This window comes from Alosa alosa, chromosome 17 (genome assembly GCF_017589495.1).
Source record: "Alosa alosa isolate M-15738 ecotype Scorff River chromosome 17, AALO_Geno_1.1, whole genome shotgun sequence".
Lineage (NCBI taxonomy): Eukaryota > Metazoa > Chordata > Actinopteri > Clupeiformes > Clupeidae > Alosa > Alosa alosa.
Window position 1 is genome coordinate 24,800,343 of NC_063205.1, and position 21,540 is coordinate 24,821,882.

The 21,540-nt window shown below is 46.0% G+C and overlaps 1 protein-coding gene across 1 annotated transcript in view; it reads right to left on the bottom strand.

The window, feature by feature from the left end:
- The window catches only part of creb3l2 (cAMP responsive element binding protein 3-like 2), a 35,923-nt gene that overhangs the window by 13,311 nt on the left and 1,072 nt on the right, over positions 1–21,540 (bottom strand). The gene's annotated exons all lie outside the window — the stretch shown is intronic.

Genomic DNA, 21,540 nt, shown 5'->3' on the forward strand with positions numbered 1-21,540 from the left:
AGAGAGAGAGAGAGAGAGACGGAAAGAGAGGAGGAGAAGAGAAGAGGATGGAGGGAGAAGAGCAGAGAGGAAGAAGAAGAGATGACAGGAGAGAAGACAAAGACAATTTTAAATCATCTCTATGGTCACAAACAAACACATCTATTTCACTTTGACTCTATACAAGGCTAGTGTTGGGCTTTGCGGATGTTTCCTTTTGAAATGACCGGCATGTGTAAAATGACCACTCATTTCCCCGCCATGTGTGGATACAGACTTACTACTCATAAAGCCTACCCGTAACTCCTTTTAGTTTTAACACTAGCGTTTGACTAAAGTCATTCATTGTCCCTTGCTTTCCACGCTCGTGGTTAGCTGACCGACAAAAAAGTGTAAAAAAAGTGCAACACACCTCGCCACACTGGCACCCAAAATTCAAATGGACGCCACGGGCAAACCGTTTGAGATATTGACCTGAAACTTCAGATTCCCTTGTTTGGTAACATAAGGCATATTTCCATCGCTTTTCAGCTAAATCTGAGAGGTACCATGTACATGGGTGGCTGAGTTGGCGTGGAATGACCCGAAAGGCAGTACATCAGACAGTAGAAGCATGACCATGCCGTTCATAGCCAGACCCAGCACTGCCTTTAGGCTCTTTCAGTACTCTCCACACACACACACACACACACACACACACACACACACACAGCTAAGTACTTATTATACTCATCCTCACTGTAATTGCCTTCTATAAAAAACAGCCGTCGCCACGCCAACACGGCTTTGATGTCCACATCCGCCCGCCCTGGGGGGTGGGGAGACCACTAATTGGCTACTGGGGCGACCAATCAAAGGAGCTATTACTGATGTCAGAGAAAAAAGCTCACACTTGATTTATCAGACAGCCAGATTTGTAATGAAATGTGATTCTCATTTTGCTATTATTCATTAAGGTTATTTTCCAACTGGTCACCAGGGTGAAAAGGTCTGGCCCGACGATGATTTGAATGACGCGTGTTCTCTTTACCCACCTTCCCCCACACCCTCCACACACACACACACATTCCTCTTGCTACATTCCTGCCTCTCGCTTTCCTTTTAACGTGACCCCGAGGTCTCCTGCTAGGCAGCCAGAGGCCCTGTTAAACAGGTCAAGACAGGCCCAGGCACACACACACACACACAAACGGCATCTCAACACGCTACGCACACACAAACACACACACACACACACACACACACAGCGTCTCGCCACGCCAGGCAGCTCCTGCTGCAGCCGTTCTGTTGATTAAGACTGCAGCTCCATCCGCTAACGGGACCAAAGGCCAGAAGTGAAGTGGCGCTGCAGGCATGTTAACTAACTCACCAACACATACTTTAACAGGCTTACTGGGGGGCATGCTAACTAATTCACCAACCCATACTTTAACAGGCTTACTGGGGGACATTACTGTCTTTGAAGTGTCTTCAGTGAAACTTTAGGCCACTCGCTTGGCATGATGGGATCCTATGATCTTAAATGGATGTATGTTTGTAGGTCATCTGTAAAAACTTAGCCCTCTACCTCTGTTCTTTAACTCAGCACTTCTTGTAATACTGAAGTTGTGAATCCTTGAGAGTTGCGTTCTTTCTCTTTCTCTCTCTACATCTCTCTCTCTCTTACTCCTTCTTCCATGTCTTGCTCCCTCCCTCTCTCTAAAACGTATTAGGGCTAAGTCTGAGCATATAAAGTCAGATGATCTGATGCATAGGTATGTGTGTCTCGGGTCACACATGAGGTTTCCTCTGTCTTATTCATGGAGCTGTGGTGCTTGGTCACTCAGAGCTCAGAGCTGAGTCAGACCAGGGAGTTACAACTCAGACAAAGGAGGGAGAATGAGGGAGAGACAGACAGACAGACAGTTATGCAGTAAGACAGACAGACAGACAGACAGTTATGCAGTAAGACAGTTAGGCAGTAAGACAGTTGGGCAGTAAGACAGTTAGGCAGTCAGTAAGACAGTTGGGCAGTAAGACAGTTAGTCAGTGAGACAGCCATCTCTCTGTTTGGGTGTGAAGGCACAGATGGAGGTACAGGTCTGCTGCTAGTCATCAGCGTGGGGCAACGGCTGGCTGCCAGATGTCCAGCTGAACGGGGGAGAGGAGAGGAGAGGAGAGAGGGATGAGGAGAAGAGAAGACAGGACAGGACAGGAGAGTGGGGAAGAAGAGAAGAAGAGAAAAGAAGAGAAGAAAAGAGAAGACAGGACTGGAAAGGAGAGTGGGGATTAAGAGAAGAGAAGAAAGGAGAGCATGGATTAAAGGAAGAGAAGAGAAGAGAAGAGAAGAGAGAAGAGAAGAGAAGAGAAGAGAAGAGAAGAGAAGAGAAGAGAAGAGAAGAGAAGAGAAGAGAAGAGAAGAGAAGAGAAGAGAAGAGAAGAGAAGAGAAGAGAAGAGAAGAGAAGAGAAGAGAAGAGAAGACCCACCAACCATGCTAGCCATGCCAGCCTAAGCACCACCCTGGGCCTCTAGCAGTGTCAGTCTGGGCCTGTCTGTGTGTAGCTACTGCTGGTGGTGGGGCTGCTGCCAGTGCAAGCCTGTGCCAGTGCAAGCCAGGCTGTGTATGAGTGAGTCTGTGTGTGTGTGCGTGCACGGTTATTTGTAAAGGCTGCATGTGTCTGTGTTTGCCTAGCATGTGAATGTGCGTGTGAGTGAGTCTGTGTGTGTGTGTGTGTGTGTGTGTCAGTGTTTGCCTAGCATGTGTGTGTGCGTGTGTTCAGAAGTGGATGTGTGAGGTCAGCATGGGTGTGACGCAAAGTGCGTAAGACAATGATGCTACACAGTGCAGAACCATATACAGACTGTGTGTGTGTGTGTGTGACAGAAAGAGAGAAAGTGCAGAGTGCAGAGAAACAGAAAGAGTTGCTATAGACTAAGAGGGAGTTACAACAATGATCCTCAGATGGCCAGAGGTGTGTGTGTGAGCGTGTGCATGTGTGTGAGTGTGTGCATGTGTGTGAGTGTGTGCATGAGCGTGTGCATGTGTGTCTATTCACAGCCCACTGCTTTAACAATTGCCCCTTTTACAAGCAGAAATCAGGGCAGAATGGAGAGAGAACATGAACTAAAAAACAGACGGTTCCTCATTCCTAAGACAAGAACCTTATTAGTTTATGTCTCCAGTCTTATTGGGGACACGATTCAGAGGTATAGCGCTTCATTTTAGCTGTTCTCTTTGTCAATACTCAGTGTAGTTTTCCCTTCTTTTCAGCATCAAAACATTTCCTATTTTGTTGTTACGGCAACACTAAGTGAGAGTGTGTAGCCTGCAGTGAGAGAGAGCATAAAGAGATGGATGGAGGGAAATCAATTCCCAGCCCAAAACACTCTGAATCACTCAGATGAGTCACCACACACAGGAGGAAAGCACACAAAAAAACGATCACACACACACACACACACACACGTACGCACGCACGCAAGCACGCAAGCACGCTACCTACCTACCTACAGCACAAGGAACTTAACACCGGTCCTGTGCGTATCTGAAATCATCATGACGTAAAGGTGTAAGTAGTAGATGTTCTGTGATGAGAAGTGAGATTTACATTTCTACATTTATTCATTTACTAGACGCTTTTCCAAAGCAACTTACATATGTCAATTATATTACAAGGGGCTATTCTCCCCGGAGCAACTCAGAGTCAGGTGTCTTGCTCAAGGGCACAACGGTGGAACAGAATGGAATTGAACCAACAACTTTTCTGGCTACTGCATGCTAGCCCAGCTCCTTAATCACTAGGCTACCACTGCAAAGATGAGACCAATAGAAGGACATAGAACAAGGCAATATCACTGACTTCTAGTGAATCTCTCGTGTGCGCTGATGATGATTGATGATTAAAAGAGCCATAGAGCAAATAGCACTGAGGGTATTTCTGCTATCTGACTGAGACAGAATCATCATCATGTGAGAGAAATCAAAGTATTCATCACTGGAATGTGGAGGGACAAGATTAAGATGAATGGAACTTTTTTTTATCATTTTGATTTAATCTAACTTTCTCAAGAGGGCACACACATCAGGGACAAGACATGGCTACAGGCCCATTCAGACTACAAGCGACTAGTGTCAAGAGACCATGGAAAGTCATCGTAATTCAGCGATACTAGCCAAATAACCATTGGCAACGAGAAATGTCAAACGACGAAATTATTTTAATTTCAACTTCTCAAGCGACAACAAAGTGAATCACCAGCAATGTGTCTACAGCAGCATAACGGTCTCAAGAGGGTAAAGGGAGGAGATTCAGTTCTAGTCCAGGCAGCAGCCGGAGGGCCGAATACACCAGTGTGTGTCTGTGTTGGTCTGAGACCAGATGCAGCCACGACTGTTTATCACTGCGTCACGTTCCACCTCGGGGTGAGTCAGCTTCTGACGCTGCTGCTGCTGCCTCAACCACCAATGCCCTCCTCGAGGGCTTCAGGGAGACGCCATCTCACAGCTTTTCACATTTTTTGTTTTTAACATGAATATGTTCGTTTGCATGTACAGGACTGCAGATGACAAATAACACAGTACTGAGTATATCAGTGTTAATACAGTACTATGCCAACATTTTAGCCATTTTTTAAACAAATAAGGATTTTTTTTCTAAATTAACACAAATCGTTTTAAAGTCATCAGTACAAAGTGCAGGTGTCTGTGTTCTGCAAAGCAGCGTACCTTTGTAAGGATCACATCCAAGACTTGTGGGTAAGCCATAGGAAGGTGAAGGTTGATTGGATAAACTAGTTTCTAAGAATATGAACGACCCTCAGTGATTGGATAAACTAGTTTCTAAGAATATGAACGACCCTCAGTGATTGGATAAGCTGGTTACTAGGAAGGGGTTTTTATTGGGTTAGCCTGTTCTGTGCTGTTCCGACCCTGGTCTCTGTGGAGCGAACTGACCCTGAAGGCCATTATAGCAGCTGGTCTTAGAATGCAGTCGGGTCACTGTGGTGAGACCAGGGCCAAGTAGGAGCCAGGTCTAGGCCAGATCAGAGCCAGTTCAGGGCCAAAGTAGGGGCAGGTCAGAGCTGCACTGGGGCCACTTCCACTTCTTAAATCGACTTCCACCTGGTACTCACATCTGTGAATAGGGCACACATTTGGGCAGGGCTGTACTGAGCATGTGCGTGAAAAAGGAAATTCACTTTAAATGTGTACCAGCCAGGGCAAGTAGTGGCTCTAGCAAGCATGGCAGAGGCACAATTCATTCCATTATTGTTTTTATTTCAAGTGTGTCCAGGCAGATGTGCCATGTGAGGAGAGAGTGTGTGTGTGTGTGTGCTTTTGTCTGGAAACGAGGGAATGACAAATACTTCTAGACGGAAAAAGGATGAAAGAGGGGAGAAAGGGTTGCGAAAGGGCAAAAGTGAGTGGAAAGAGATTCCTGAGTAGCCCAGACAAATGGAGAGAAACTTTGAAAGAGAGAGAGAGAGAGAGAGAGAGAGAGAGAGAGAGAGAGAGAGAGAGAGAGAGAGAGAGAGGTGGAGAGGGGGAGGGGTGGAGAGACAGCCAGAGGGATGGCAAAATACCAAGCATGTGGGTTCAATTACAGGCCGATTAAGGCCTACAGGCTACTCAGAGAGAGAGAGAGAGAGAGAGAGAGAGAAAGTGGGTGGTGAAAAAGAGAGAGTTCCGCAGAGTCAGACTGACCAACTCTTACTGGAATGTTCTGGCCTATATTTTCCAATTCTGTCATTTCTCAAGTGCCCTACTCTCCTCCTTCACTCTCTCTCTCTCTCTCTCCCTGACTCCAGCTGGGAGCATTCCCCCTGGCCTGCATCTGAACACGACATCCTAGACCGGCTGCTCCGTCTCTGGCCTCACTGAACTCACTCACCCCCTCCCTCCCCTCCCCTCCTCCCTCCTCTCTCCTCTCTTCCTCTCTTCTCCTCCCTTCCTTCCTCCTCCTCCCCCCTCCAGCCCAGCGAGCTCCAGGCTCTTCAGCTTTGTGTGCGTATAAACACTCGCCGCATGAGAGAGAACTCAGCCATGCAACATTGAGCCCCTTAAGAAACACCATGTTAGGAGCGACAGAGAGAGAGAGAGAGAGAGGGAAAGAGAAGAAAGAGAAGAAAGAGGGGTAGAAAGGAAGAGAAACTCTCCAAGGTTCTACTTTCCGCAGCCTCAAGTACATGAGGTTTCCCTAATGCCTGAGTGATATACATTTCAGCATAAGAGGGCGTCTGAAAGACTCTATGCGGTCATCGCTCTATGCAGCCTTATGTAATGTATGTGATTTAATGTATGTGATTTAATGTTATGTGATTGTAACCACTATGCTACAAGGGCTGCCACAAGAACACCTACATGTCTGCAGCCTCCACTGCTGTCTGTGTGCACCTGTGCAAGTGAGTTTAGCCAGAGACTTTCTAATGTGGAGACACAGCACTCAAAAAATACTCCATAGAAATGCATGGGGCTAGTTTGTCCCGCCAATATGGCCGTTGTCTACACATATCCCACCCTTTTCTCGGCAAAACGTCGACATGTGAATACATTGAGCCAATCATATGGTGTGTTGTGAAGACATCGTGCCAATCCTGTGTTGTGATCTCGCCGCTGGAGCAAGATTGGTGTCGTGAAGCCTTGCGCACGCGCATTTCTGCTGAAATGGATGCCCGACGAGTGCCCAAAAAGCGTTGTCAAATGGCCGCCGAGTGGAGGGACTTGCCTAAAAGGACTTTGGTTTAGCCAAGACAAGAGAGAAACGCAGCACAGACAAAAGGCAGAGGAGATGAAGGGATCAGTGAGAAGGAAAGGGAGAGAGAGAGAGAAGGAGAAGAGGGGTTGGTGGAAATGATGAAGGAGTATCATAAATGGCCTACGCTCTCTCGGTGGATTGGAGACTAACTTCAGCCGTTATTTTAAAACCCCAAACCTATCATTACAGCACACACACACACACACACACACACACACACACACACACACACACACACACACACACACACACACACACACACACACACACACACACACACATACACACACACATACACACACACACACACACACACACACACACACACACACACACACACACACACACACAAACCAAGCTTAACGTGGCCCTTCACATTCATGTGTCTTAGCAACAGCACTCCAGTGCTTTATCTGAGTGTGTGTGTGTGTGTGTGTGTGTCTGTGTGTAGGCACACACACGCTTATGAGAGATACAGTGTGTCAGTCTTGAGTATGTGCATGTGTATATCTGAAAGTGCATATGTGTGCGAATGTAGGAGGTGTTAGGTCCATCCTGCGTGATCCTATCACTCATGGGTGTGTGAGTGAACACGATTCCTGCTGGCATTTGCGGTGAGGTGATTATGATGATTGCAGTTCTAAACTGCTGGGTGTCGGCGGAGAGCGAGGGAGGAGGAGGGGCGCGACACGACACAACGAGGGGTTATTATACTCAAGAGCATAGTAGAGCCATCATAGAGTGGAGAACAACACTGAGAATGGATGAGGGAGAGGGAGAGGGAGAGGGAGAGAGAGAGAGAGAGAGAGAGAGAGAGAGAGAGAGAGAGAGAGAAAGAAACAGGGGCTAATAAAATTCTTAATTTCTCTGTTATCAGTATTCTTTGTGATGGGAGCCTAAAGTGTGACGCACACACACCACACACACGCCCTTACGTGTGCCACCACTCGGAGTCCTGCCACTGGTCTTTCTTTCTGCGTCAGCAGCAGCAGCGATGGTCAGTGGAAGTGTGTGTGTGTGACCTGTCTGGCTCGATCCACTCCAGAACAGAGCTAACAGGCTGAGTGATGCAGCTGAGTCATACAAGCAATCAGCATATGACGCTGAGAATCCTACCATGACACACTAATGGTGTGGGTGTGGGTGTGTGTGTGCGTATGTGTGTGGGTGTATGTATTTGTCCGTGTGTGTGCGTATGTGTGTGTCCGTGTGTGTCCGTGTGTGTGCGTGTGTGTGCGTGTGCGTGTGTGTGACCGTGTGTGTGACCTATGGTTACCTATAATCTTGAGGAAAGCACGGAGAGAGGAGAGGAGATGATGAATGCTTGGGCCGTTATAGAACTTCCCAGTCCTGCCACTCTGTGTGTGTGTGTGTGTGTGTGTGGGTGTGTGTGTGTGTGTGTCAGTTTGTATCAGTGTGTGTGTGTGTGTGTGTGTGTGTGTGTGTGTGTATGTGTGTTAGTTTGTGCCCCACGATGGTGGGAGATGCAGATGGGGGTCTGGAAGAATTTCGACACTGGTCTGTAATTTCTGCCCCCCCTGGGGCCTGTGTGTGTGTGTGTGTGTGTGTGTGTTAGTTTGTGCCCCACGATGGTGGGAGATGCAGATGGGGGTCTGGAAGAATTTCGACACTGGTCTGTAATTTCTGCCCCCCCTGGGGCCTGTGTGTGTGTGTGTGTGTGTGTGTGTGTGTGTGTGTGTACAGGAAGAGGACAGTGGTGGAGGAGTGGGGTTGATGACGTAAGACCCTCCCCTGTGAGTAATAAAACAGATGTGGTCACAAGAAGATTGGAAGAACAGCTTAGGCCCACACACACTCACGCACACACACACTCACACACACACACAAACCCATCCCCGCATGCGTGCACCCACACACTCTCCACACGTGCCAGGAGTTGAAAGGTCATCGGCCTGCTGTCTCCCTATTAGGTCGTAGCACTGTACCTTGTACTTCTAACTCATCCGATGAAGTCATTCAGTGATAGAACAGCAAATAACACATTGCCACACACACACACACACACACACTTACTCTCGCTCTCTCACACACACACACACACACACACACATTTACTCTTACTCTTGCGCTCACATACTCCAAAACACACACAATACAATTCCACACACACAGTGATTTATCAGTGCACAACTTTACAGACACAGGCACAGGCACACACACACACACACACACACACACACACCTCTTTAACACACAGTCACACAGGCTCACACTTTCCTTGAGTTGAAACAAGCTATACACACACACACACAGACACCATCCTCCAGCCAACATACACACACACACACACAGTGTCATTCCTCCTTGTGTCTGGCCACTGTCAACCTCTTGATACAATAACAAACATCATTCCTTCACTTTGTCGGGAATGTCGGCTCTCGTCTTGTTTTGTTTGGCCTTCGGGCCCTGGTATCTCACACGACACGCTGGGCGAACCTTGTACAGCACCCATATTGCCTCTCTCTCTCTCTCTCTCTCTCTCCCTCCCTCCCTCGCTCCCTCTCTATCAGTCTCTTTATCATGTGCTGTCTCCTGGATGTTGTCATGAGCACCAGAACTCTGTCCTCACCATGGGGACACTGAGAGCCTTTGAGATAGGGAAGGAGACCGGCTTCAGGGGACAGCAACAAGGACAGGGGATAGAAAGGGGCTGCTTGAGCCGGCCGTGTGACCCAGTTTCTCTCCGGTTAAGCACTGGGGGATGAGGGTTCAGAGCCACTGGTCAAGCCGCGGCTCTGAGAGGATTTAGGGGGTGGGGGGCTTGATTGGAATATCAACAGAATGTTAGAACAAGAAGTGTGACCCCCCAACACACACACACACACACACACACACACACGCACACACAAGACAACCACAAGACACCCACTCACATGCAAACACATGCAAACAGACACTTGTCAACACAAACACTCAAGGGCTGCCATGTGCAAATGCTGGAGCAAAAATTAAAAAAAAAGGCAGTCAGTCTGCAAAAGGTAGTATTACAGAGCAGTGGCTACGTTGCCATGGCATGTGTTAAACTATGTGGCAAAACAATGACATGTACATTACAGAACAATACATTACATTATATCATAATCACATGATACAACAGCATATTTAGATTATTATATAATTTATATATACTTAATTATTATATTGCAGAATTGTTTAGAGCATTACATCTGTTATTTACATGTCCCTTAATGGGCTGAATACAGCTGGGTGATCAAGGGTTACGAGAGGTGAAGTTTGTTATCAGGTGAAGGAAGTGAGGACTAACAGAATGGGCTGAGTTGTCACACACACACACACACACACACACACACACACACACACACACACACACACACACACACAATGTAAACAGGAAATGGGAAGGAGGTGTGAGGAGCAACGAGTGCATTAGATGTTTCTGTCTCATACTCTCAAGTCCCTTCTACTTAGTCCACTACGCATACTTGAATTTACATACAGCATCTGTATGGCCATCCATGTGGCATTTCCATATATTTAGTATTGTAGTATCCATTCACTAGCATTAGAGGAAAAGTGTCAGTACCATTTTACTTGGGATAGTCCACCTACAGAGACTTCATAGATCATCTGTTTATACCGTACTTAAATTCAGTATGTAAAATTGTTTACGACAATTGTGTGAACAATTACTGATCACCACCTTAACAACACATAACCCCTAACCCTAACCATACATTTTATTCTTTGTCAACAGACCGTTTATTGATCATCTGAGCGTCTGTAGATCTAAAGTCTGTTGTCTAAAGCGGCCTATTCAAATAAAGTGTGACCAAAATGTCTGCTAAAGTATCGGTCACTTGTCTTTTTTACTTTACTGACTTTCACAATGTTTTTTTTTTTCACAATTGGTCAACTCTGTCTATTTGTTTTACTATTGCATTCCTGTTATGTACCACTTTAGCTCCAGTGAACCTCTCTCTGTCTCTCTCCCCCTCTCTCACTCACTCAGTCTTTCCTTAAACTGAACTAGCCTTTCATTCATTCTCTCTCTCTCTCTCTCTCTCTCTCTCTCTCATGCCGTGTCCTTTCCATCACAATTTCCCTTTATTCCCTAAAAAGGCAACACCCCACCCCATCCGCTGTGTCCAGGAAGTTCCCTCTAACACACACACAGCTGTGTGTGAGTGTGCAGATGTGGGTCTTTGGATGTGCTTATTTAGGCTACAGGAATATGGGTCAGACACTGGGCTCGAGGAGGCCGAGGGGTCCCTGCATGAGAGTGTGTTTAAAGTAGGTGGTAATGGAAGGGGTGTGTGTGTGTGTGTGTGTGTGTAAATGAGTCTGTTTAGAACAGCTGTATACAAGTTGTGTAAAATTGTGTTTAAATCTGAGGCAGTGTTGCATGTATATGTTTAGAAAAACTGAAAAAGGAGATGAGGGATAAACAAGCAGAGGCAAAGGAATGCATGGATGTGTGTGTGAGTGTGTGTTTGCATTTGGATTAGATGAGGAATGAAGAGGTGTGATTTCATGCCTGTGATCGCCAGGACAGGAGCAGACGCATTTGCAGGCCCCTCACCCCCTGCGCGCACACACAGCATACACACACACAAGTAGACTCGTCTGCAGGCCCCTCACCCCTTTAACACACACACTCGTCTGCAGGCCCCTCACCCCTTAACACACACACACACACACACACACACACACGAGCAGACTCGTCTGCAGGCCCCTCACCCCTTTAACACACACAAACACACACACAGAGCCTCCCTCATCCCATCCCCCACCTCTCTGATTTGGTGTGCTGGCAGGCCCTGAGATTTGAGCTTTGGTGTTGTGGGATGGGGGATGCTGTGGCTGGGTTGGGTGTGTGTGTGTGTGTGTGTGTGTGTGTGTGTGTGTGTGAGAGAGAGAGCGAGTGAGTGAGTGAGAGAGAGAGTGAGTAAAACTGTGTTTACTTTCAAAAACCTTTCATTTAAACAATCATGTGTAAACACAGAAAGAGAGAAAGAGAGAAAGAGAGAGACAGAAGGGGTGTGGGCAGTTGCTATTTGCCCCTCGTTTCAGTGCCTCAGGATATGGGAGGGGGGCAATTAGCAGACCAAAACAGCACCCCCATCCAAAATAAACCTCCCCCTCTGGGGAAACCAGGTCAGTTCTGGGCTACCCTGATGGGAACAAAGTCGTAAACAGACACCATGAGACTCCAAAACGTCATGCTGGGCCCAGCGAATGGGGAAACTTAATCAGAAGTTTCACCAGGTTACCGAATATCACAACCACCGGCCAGTGCATGTCTATATCTGCTTTGCAGAACCAGGAAGCTGAGTAAGTCTGTTATAGTTCTACATGTAATAATCAAGGACATGCATTTATTAAAACAGCTCATTGTATAGTGGAGGTTTTTTTTTTTTATAATTGTGAGTGGTCGTGAGTATTCTAAACCATGATGAACTTGAGGTTGTTAGCACCTTGTTCTGAAGGAACAGAACAGACTGAAGGCCTAAAATGGAGGAGTCTTGTAAATGCCCAGTCATCATAATAAAGTTATTTTTTGTCTATCCGAGTTGTGCACACCATCATCCTAAACCTGAAAATTTTTTTTCTGTTTTTGTCACCTTCATTGGTGCAGCAAGTAGGCACCAAAAGTAGATCAAGCATTTTTAACGTCTGTCTCTTTGATGCAGAATAGTGCACACTAAAAGCATGCACATAAAAGGTGCTAAATAGTATGCAGCAAAAGTATGGACCTTTATTATCTATCAGCCGATGGTAGCCACAGTTGTGCCCTTGAGTAAGGCACTTAACCCAGAGTCTGGGGAGACTGGCCCTTGTAATAAAGGACATCATATGTCCATAATGTTATATATATCAAGTCACTTTGTATATAAGTTATATTATTATAATATATAATAAGTATATAATAAGTTATATTATAAGTCACTTTGGATAAAAGCATCAGCCAAATGAATAAGTATACGTATCATAGTATGCAGCAAAAGTATGGGTATCTTTGGTGCCGCATGGTATGCACTGTTCGTCTGTCTCTCTGTGGTGTCCCATCCCACCACCCCACCCAGCCCAGCACCCCAGCCCAGCACCCCAGCCCACCCAGCCAGCCCACTGGCGCCCACAGGAGGGCCCACCACACCCTGGGATTAGGGCTGAGGGGTATTAGCATCAGTGGTATACAGAGCCCACAAGCCCAGGGGAGGGTAATTTTGGCTGCACCCAGGGAAGGGAGGGGAGGGGAGGGGAACTCCCTTGGCACCTAGTGGGTGAAATGGAAATCACAGCCTAGTTCTCCATTACTTCTCTCCTCTCTCACAGTACACTGGACATGAAAGGGAAGTGGAGCATTCGCAGTGTAAAGGAATACTGATTTATTTTTTCGAATGTCCGCGGAGTATACACACACTTCTCTCACATCTGGTGTAGCCAGTTTCACTGATTATAGTGGCGCCCTTATTACATAATAATTAACAATTTATCTCACACAGCTCTTAAGAAACTTAACCAGTGTGTGGTCAACTGCGTGCGCAAGGCTTCACAAAACCAACTTTGCTCCAGTGGTGAGATCACAACCCATGATTGGCACGATGTATTCACAACACCAAATGATGGCACAATGTATTCACATGTCGACTGTTTTGCCACGGAAGGGGCGGGATATGTGTAGACAACTGCCATACTGACGTTACAAACTAACCCCATGCATTTCTATGGAGGATTTTTTGAATGCTATCTCCTCATTAGAAAGTCTCTGATATTATGTTCATGACATAATGGCTGGCATGGGGTTAGTATGAGATTACCTGCCTTGACATTCTCAGAGGACTCTGGTTACCTTCCACAATGCCACATGTAACAGGCCTAACCACTAAAGACCAGAAATACAGGGAGAGATGATGCCCAAGGCAACACACACCCTGATGCACAAACACACACTGATGCACAAACACACACTGATGCACACCAGGGTAGAGCTGTCGCAAGCGTCACGGCGACACCCAGATTCCCTGTCATTTAATACGCCCCCAGGGAAAAGGGTTAAGCACATTCCATTCCATCACACACACACACACACACACACACACACACACACACATCAAGCCGTCCCTCTATCTCTGTCTATCTCATACTTGTGTATTCTGAGTCCTTCGGACAGCAGGTGGAGACTACATACATTAGCATTGTAAAGCAATGGCCCCAGTCAAGGTAAAAACACAGGTGATAGACTTAAGACTCAGGTTATCAGCCTTAAGACTCAGACTATCAGTTAGGATGAGAGAACAGCACCATTGGCCACACTGAGAGACAGACAGACAGACAGACAGACAGGCTGTGAGAGCATCATAACTAGAGCAATCATGACACAATAAAGAAAGAACACATGTTGGGGTGGAAAAGAAAGAGACAGTGTGTGTGTGTGTGTGTGTGTGTGTGTGTGATGAAAATATATGTGTGTATAATTATGTATGAGAAAGGGAGAGACAGACAGACAGACAGACAGACAGACATCAAATATAAAACACAGAAACAGAATGAATGGAAGAAGGGAAAGGCCACCCAAGAGCAACATGCAGGACAGGTAACAACACGCTAAGCCAGCCTCAAGACACCGCAGCACAAGAGCAACTAAACCTCAGTCGAGTCGGCAGGGAGAAAAAGACCACAAGAAAGAGTTCATGTGTCTTAGACATGGACAAAAAGAGGTAGAGTGAGACAGAATGAGAGAGAGAATGAGAGTGAGGGAGAGAGAGAGAAATCTGCAAGAGAGGTCTGCGGCCCCTTTTAAGCCCACCTCAAGCCAAGACCCAGGGAGAACAGCCCCTTCTCTGTGTGTGTGTGTGTGTGTGTGCAGTGTGTACAAGGCCTCTCTGTGCTCCAGAACGCAGCCTCTATGCTCCAAGCCTGCCGGCAGGCGCCAAGCCCTGCCCCAACATGCTGCCCGACAGGCCTAGCATTCAGGATTCCAAGGACCCGGCCGCCAACTGGACCAGGGGAGCAAGGAGGCAAGCCACTCAGGCAGGGACAGAGGGACAGACAGACAGACAGACATCTACAACAGGCAGCCCACATTGCCATTATCTTTAACAAATTATCATTATGGGTAATATGATACTACCTAATTAATACAGGTATACCACACTGTACAAGATTGCTACTTTCAACACTGCATACCACACTGTCTGAGGTTGAAACTATAAACTGGTGTTGTTCGAAGGCACCAGGTAATTATAATTAATAAGGCATTATGATTATGTGTATTATACTACAATAACATACAGTACGAGCGAGATGCTGCATTCATGATCACTGTGTAATGCTGTATCCACATCCAAGGTCTGTCCCATTCAAAAGGAGGAGTTAACGTTAAAAATGTTAGCATGTATTCATATTAGCATGTAGCATGTGCTCAAAGTTTAGAAAAGGCAGCAATTTCACCATTCCTGTGTGTATGTTACTGGCTCTGATGTTATGTTCTACTGATATGCCTCTGAGTAACTAGACTAACAGAGTTTTAACGAAATCTGAAGCACTCACAAGTTCAAAAAGCCTTTAATCTCACATTCACATGGCTATTTGTGGGCAGCCGTGGCCTACTGGTTAGCACTTTGGACCTGTAAGCGGAGGGTTGCCGGTTCGAACCCCGACCAGCAGGAACAGCTGAAGTGCCCTTGAGCAAGGCACCTAACCCCTCACTGCTCCCTGTTGTTGCAGGCAGCTCACTGCGCCGGGTTTAGTGTGTGCTTCACCTCACTGTGTGATAACTGTGTGCTGAGTGTGTTTCACTAATTCACGGATTGGGATAAATGCAGAGACCAAATTTCCCTCACAGGATCAAAAGAGTATATATACTTACTTATACTTATTCAGTTAAAACATGCCCATGTGTTTCAGCCTTCATCAGGGCAGGTGAAACGTTTTAACTTCAGCTTGAACTGAAGTTAAAGCCATTTAAGATTAAAGGCTTTTTAAACAGATAAACTTTGTGAGAGCCTCAAATGTCAAACAGATGTCCGTTTTCAACTCTTCAGGATACCTAAACTGAAGGGCACCAGAGGGACCCCCAGATTACACCTATCGTAGCCATCTTGTGAATTGTTTGTGGACTTTTTACATGTACTCTGCTGCTGCTGCGCAAGGCTGAACATAAGAACTATCTAGAGACGCCCGCAAGTGGCCTACCAAATCACACGTTTGACGTCTGATCCTGTTGGAAGATAAAAGCTTGAGAGAGAGAGAGAGAGAGAAAGAAAGAAAGAGAGAGAGAGAGAGAGAGAGAGAGAGAGAGAGAGGCTGAAACATCATAGGTCTATGGAGCCAGCTACAGTGCACGCGCGCACACACACACACACACACACACACACACACGTCAACATAAACCACCTCACATTCTCTAATGTGGTGTCTGTCTACAGCTTCAGCCTGACTTTGGCCTGGTGTCTGACTGGAGACTGAGACTTCAAAGGGGTGAGATGAGGTCATGTCAAAATTAATCATCGAGTGAACTTCGTACCTTGAAGGCAGTATCCTTATGTGTGCATGTGTGCGTGTGTGTGTGTGCTGTTGTACATTCGTTCTGCAAGTAGTGTTCTATGTGTTTCATGTCTGTAATCTTAATGAAATGAAATGATTCAAAGTGATTCATAACTATAGCACAGTATAAATGTGTAAATGATTCCTACTCCTGTTCTGAAAGTCTTTTGTTGTTCATGTTATTATGTCTCATCTCTGTCAACTGAAAAAATCTTCACACAAAGCAGTATTGACATTCTGCTTCCTTTCTCATAAAACATAGAAACTGAAAAAAAAAGCACCAAGAGAGACCAATCAAGCTGTTTTACTCAGCAGTTGCCATGGCCAACCGTTATTCCTGCTCTCTTATCTGCTCTCCGAGTGGTGTCATGGTGACTTGTGTGTTGACATTCTGACATGTCAGAGAGGCTCTTTCCTCACAGCGACCACGTTTTTGAGTAACGTCTGCTATCGCACCGGTGTGTGGACACAGTCAGGGCTTAACGGCCACATCTAAAAGGCAGCATGGCCTTTACTCTGGCATATACAACACAATATCTTAGATATAAGTATCTATCTATCTTACTGTTTACCATGTTGTTTACTGTTTACCATGTTGTTAGTCGCTTTGGTTAAAAAGCGTCAGCCAAATGTAATGTAATGTAATCTATCTAATACGCGGCTCAAAGACAAAGGTCCAGTGTCAACTAGCTGGCAGCGGTAGGAATCTATACTCTGAGATTAATTTTAAGAAAGCTTCAAGAACGGTCTTAATCCAAGATTAATTTGGATGGACAGATGTTTTTCATCTATGTTATGTGATCCTTCTGTTATGTACACATATACACACACACAGACACACACACACACTACAGCTGATCTGCTGTAAAAGAGCAACACAGCAGCACTGCAAATACGCTCTGGAGGGCAAATAAACGGCAGGGGCCAGGCAGGCCAATCCTAGATCACCTTTTAATGTTCACCACACAAAGGCCACTGTGGAGAGAGGAGGAGAGTGGTGAGGGACTTAGAGAGGGGGAGAGGAGGCCACATTTGTTTTCTTAAGACATCCTGTAACTGCCTCCGACTACAAACAGGAGAACAAATTCAGCAACAACCCCACACACACACACACTTTATCCCAATGTCTCTTTCTCCACTCTTAAGACTGAGACCGAGGCCTCTTGTCACCCTGGAGGATTATGGGTAGTAGTAGTGGATTACGTTAAGTTTCTTATAGGGGTAGCCTAAGCACTTGAGAGTTCATTGGTGTTAATAAAATGTTTACCATTCTTGCAAAAGCAACTATTTAAACATAATCATTTGCTAAAAGCGACAATCGTCCCTCACTGTTCAGTTCTCACTGCAAAAAGAGATGCGGACAATTATTGGTTGATCCATTTCATTGAAACACATGGGCTTTATCAGAGAGGAAAGCTCTCAGTCTAGCTGTATTGTGTTTGTTTGGGGTGGTATTGCTGTTGATTACCTGGCTCATATTAGGGAAATTATGAGGCTGCTGGCAGCTCTAGACTACCACTAATTAGCCGGCCAGTGAGCTGATGGTCGACCTAAAGGTAATGAGGACAGGGTTAAGAGATTTAATCAGAGCCTTTTGGTTTAGGCCTACAAAAGACACCGACCAACGACTCACTAAGAGCAGATCAAAAGGTAACGGCAGCGTGCCTGATGAGAGAGAAAGGGAGAGAGAGAGGGCGAGAGAGAGAGAGAGAGTGGCGGGAGAAAGATGGGGAGAGAGAGAGAGAGAGAGAGAGAGAGAGAAATTGAGAGAGAGAGAGAGAGAGAGAGAGAAATTGAGAGAGAGAGGGGGGGAGAAAGAGAGAGAGAGGCATGGCATGGCATGTTGTGATTGTCTGTCTCTCGTTAACTGCCCCGTTAGAGCCATCTAATCTAAAGAGGAGCTGGGGGGTAAGGGGCAGGGGGCGGGGAGCCCTGGTCGTCTTAGTCCACAGATTGGCATGAAATGCTGCGTAGCATAACTTTAGCATGCAGTCATGGGAAGAAATGAGTGTGTGTGTGTGGGGGGTGGATAAGAGAGAAGGAGAGGGAGAGAGAGACAGAGAGAGAGAGAAAGAGGCGGGGGAAGAGAGAAAAAGGATATAAGAGAGAGTGAGAAAAAGAGAGGAAGACGGGGGAGACAGAAAGATGGAAAGAGGGAGAGAGAGATGAGGGGGCAAGAGGAGATAGAGAGGCAGATCTGCTAATGTACTTTCCCAGGCTAATCCTTTAGTACTCCCAAGTGGCTTACTACGCACTGGGTGAAGATGCTGAGAGACACTGGTCTGAGCCCTCCATCTATCTCTCTTTTTCTATCCATCTCTCCCTCTCTCCCTCTCTCCATTTCTCTATAAACCGCTCACTACCTCTCTGGCCCTCTATATCTGGCCCAGCTTCTCTCTCAAATTCAAAAGGACATGACATGACATGACACTGCAATGACCACAGAATCGTTTAAGTGATGCAATTCAGCTAACGCCCCCACACACACACACGAAAAAGATTAACTTAATGGTTTAAGCAGATAGCAACAGGAGGAGGAGCAAAAAAAGGCTTTTTTTACAGCTTCCTACCTACTTCACCTCCTTCTCAGTCAGAGACAGACACTGAAACTCAGAGCTGGTGTGTGTGTGTGACTTTTCAAATTAAAATGTTTCTCTGTAAAGATTGTCAGTTGTTCACTTTGATACTGTGAACAAAATGTCCAGCAACAAGGTAAACGCCACAAAACTTTCACCTCTGCTTGTCGAATCTGAACACACCTCTGGCACAATACACCCACTCCACATAGCACTGATCTCGACTCATAGCGTACCCTTCCGCACTGTCTCAGAGGATCGCAGGTGCAAAGGCCCATGCCTCCTATACTGTTTTCCTCTCTCCAGCACGTCACGTTCCACATACAAGCCACCGTGCCCTGGCCCCTTATCGCTGTGATAAGCCGAACATAGTACACGCGTTTTTAAAAACACTATTTACGACATCACGGTCCGAACTCCAGGAATGATGACTGATAACTTTTCACCGAAGAATGTCCACTATTTATTATGACTTTAAAAGCAGAGCAAGCTTTATTCAAGCACGCACCGTCACAACAAAGGATGAATGCCAGAACAAAAACATACCTGAGTGTATATATAACCTGTCTGGCAACACACACCTTTTCTTACCATCCCGTTTCTGAATCAGCACAAACTGTGGTTTGGAACTAGTGAGCTAACTACCTAAAATGCATACACAAAATTATCTTTGAAAATCACAAAGAGCCTCAGTGGCAGAAACAACATGCTAATTTGCCAACATGCTAACAAATGTCTTTTGACTATCAAGTGTTCAGTACCGACCTATGAAAGCTGTGAGAGGGCTGTTCCTGTGTACTCCTGAGAGGAATGACACGCGTGTTAATCTGTCCTTCATATGACCTCATATACCATTGAGATGATTCTGCACATGACACCAAAACTTGCCTGGAAAAATATACCTCAATAGTGTGTCAACTTCTTAAGTAAGTGTACTGTTGCTTTATCAGTATACAACCTGTGATGACCTTGAACCTGATCAGAATAATCACCTGTCAGCAACAGCTATCATATTTGAGATGTCTAAGAAAGATTCAATATATTCTTGAAGGCCAGTATATTACCAGCTGAATTAATTTAATTAATTCATGAATTAAATGTAATTAATTTACTAATTTGTTTTGCCACTAACATCAGCGCATCAAACTGCCATGACCGTTTTCATGGGAAACTCAAGAGAACAAGATGTCAGCTGCCCAAGGGAGCCAGACTAGTGTGTGTGAGCGCATATGCATGTGTGTGTGTATTTGTGTGTGTGAGAAAAACAGAGAGTATGCAGATGTGCGAGTGTGAGAAAGAGAGTGTGTGTGTTTGGATGTGTGTGTGAGTGTGAGCTATGTGGGGGTTGTTGTTGTATGAGACCCCAGCACTGCAACTGAGAACAGTTTGCATTGTTGTGAGGAATTCCATGTCAACAAACCCCAGGGAATGAGAGAGAAAGTGAGAGAGCAGCAGCCTCCAAAGCTGGGGAGATGCAGTAGTGTGTGTGTGTGTGTGTGTGTGTGTGTGTGTGTGTGGGGGGGAGGACCAGGCCCCACACCCTTGGAGGATGTGAAGTAGGTGTGTGTGTTTAGGGAGAGGACCAGGTTGGGAGATATGTGTGAGAATTATTATAAACTTTGTGTGTGTGCAAGTCTGTGAAAGTATTGTGTGTGTGTGTGTGTGTGTGTGTGTGTGTGTGTGTGTGTGTGTGTGTGTGTGTGTCTCAAGCAAAGATGGGTGTGTCAGGAGAAGATGGGGATGGGGGTGTGATGTGGTGGGGGTGCAGTATGCGAGACTCTGACTCTGGACAAAGAGCTGTCTCTGTTCCCGTGCCACCCGAGAATACCAGGCATCTCGCCACTGCACAAAGTGTGCTCAGTTCAGCCGGCATGCCACACTCCCCTGTGGACCCCGCAATGTGTGTGTGCTGCATGCGCATATGTCTTCTGTGTGTGAGTGAGCAGGTCTCTTGGGTCTGTGTGTGTGTCTCAGTGTGTGTGTGTCTCAGAGTGTGTGTGTGTATTTTGTGCAGGACAGGGTTTACTTTAGCCACTGTTGATGCAAGCGTCCCTCACACACTGCCCTGTCCACACAGAGAGCAGTGTCTGGTGGTAGTAGTAGTAGTGTGTGTGTGTGTGTGTGTGTGTGTGAGAGAGAAAGAGAGAGAGAGAGAGAGAGAGAGTTGTCTGCAGAGGCATCAGGGGAACAGGGGTAGAACTAGGGAGAAGGCCAACAGTGTATCTATGGTGGGAAGCCCTGTGCAAAGCCAATAGGGCCACTGTGTGATGCAGTCAAAAAATAACCTCTCCATCCCTATACTATTAGAGACAAAGGCAAAAAAGGCCCAACTGAGAAGTGGTGTACAAGAGAAACCGTAAGCGCCACAACTACAGTTACGTCAACATTTCCCTAAAAAGCACTTAAAACCCTTTCTGCCCTGATTTCTGATTGTAGAGTGTAGAGTGATGTGGGTCTTAATTCAAAGCTGTTCAAAATAAACTTTGTTTTTTCCCTTAAACTTCTACTATGAAGGAAATGGGTGGGGAAGAGTTTCTAAAAATAGTTTGTGCTCCATTAAGCATTACAAGGTAAAGAAAAGTTTCCCTTTAAACTGTCTTCCACCACCTTCCCCAAAAAACTTCTCCATGCTTCCAAGATAGAGGGGCCCCATTCTGTCTGCAGAGGATACGAGTTTGAAAACAGACCTATCATTACATAACTCCAGTACTTTTGGGTACAG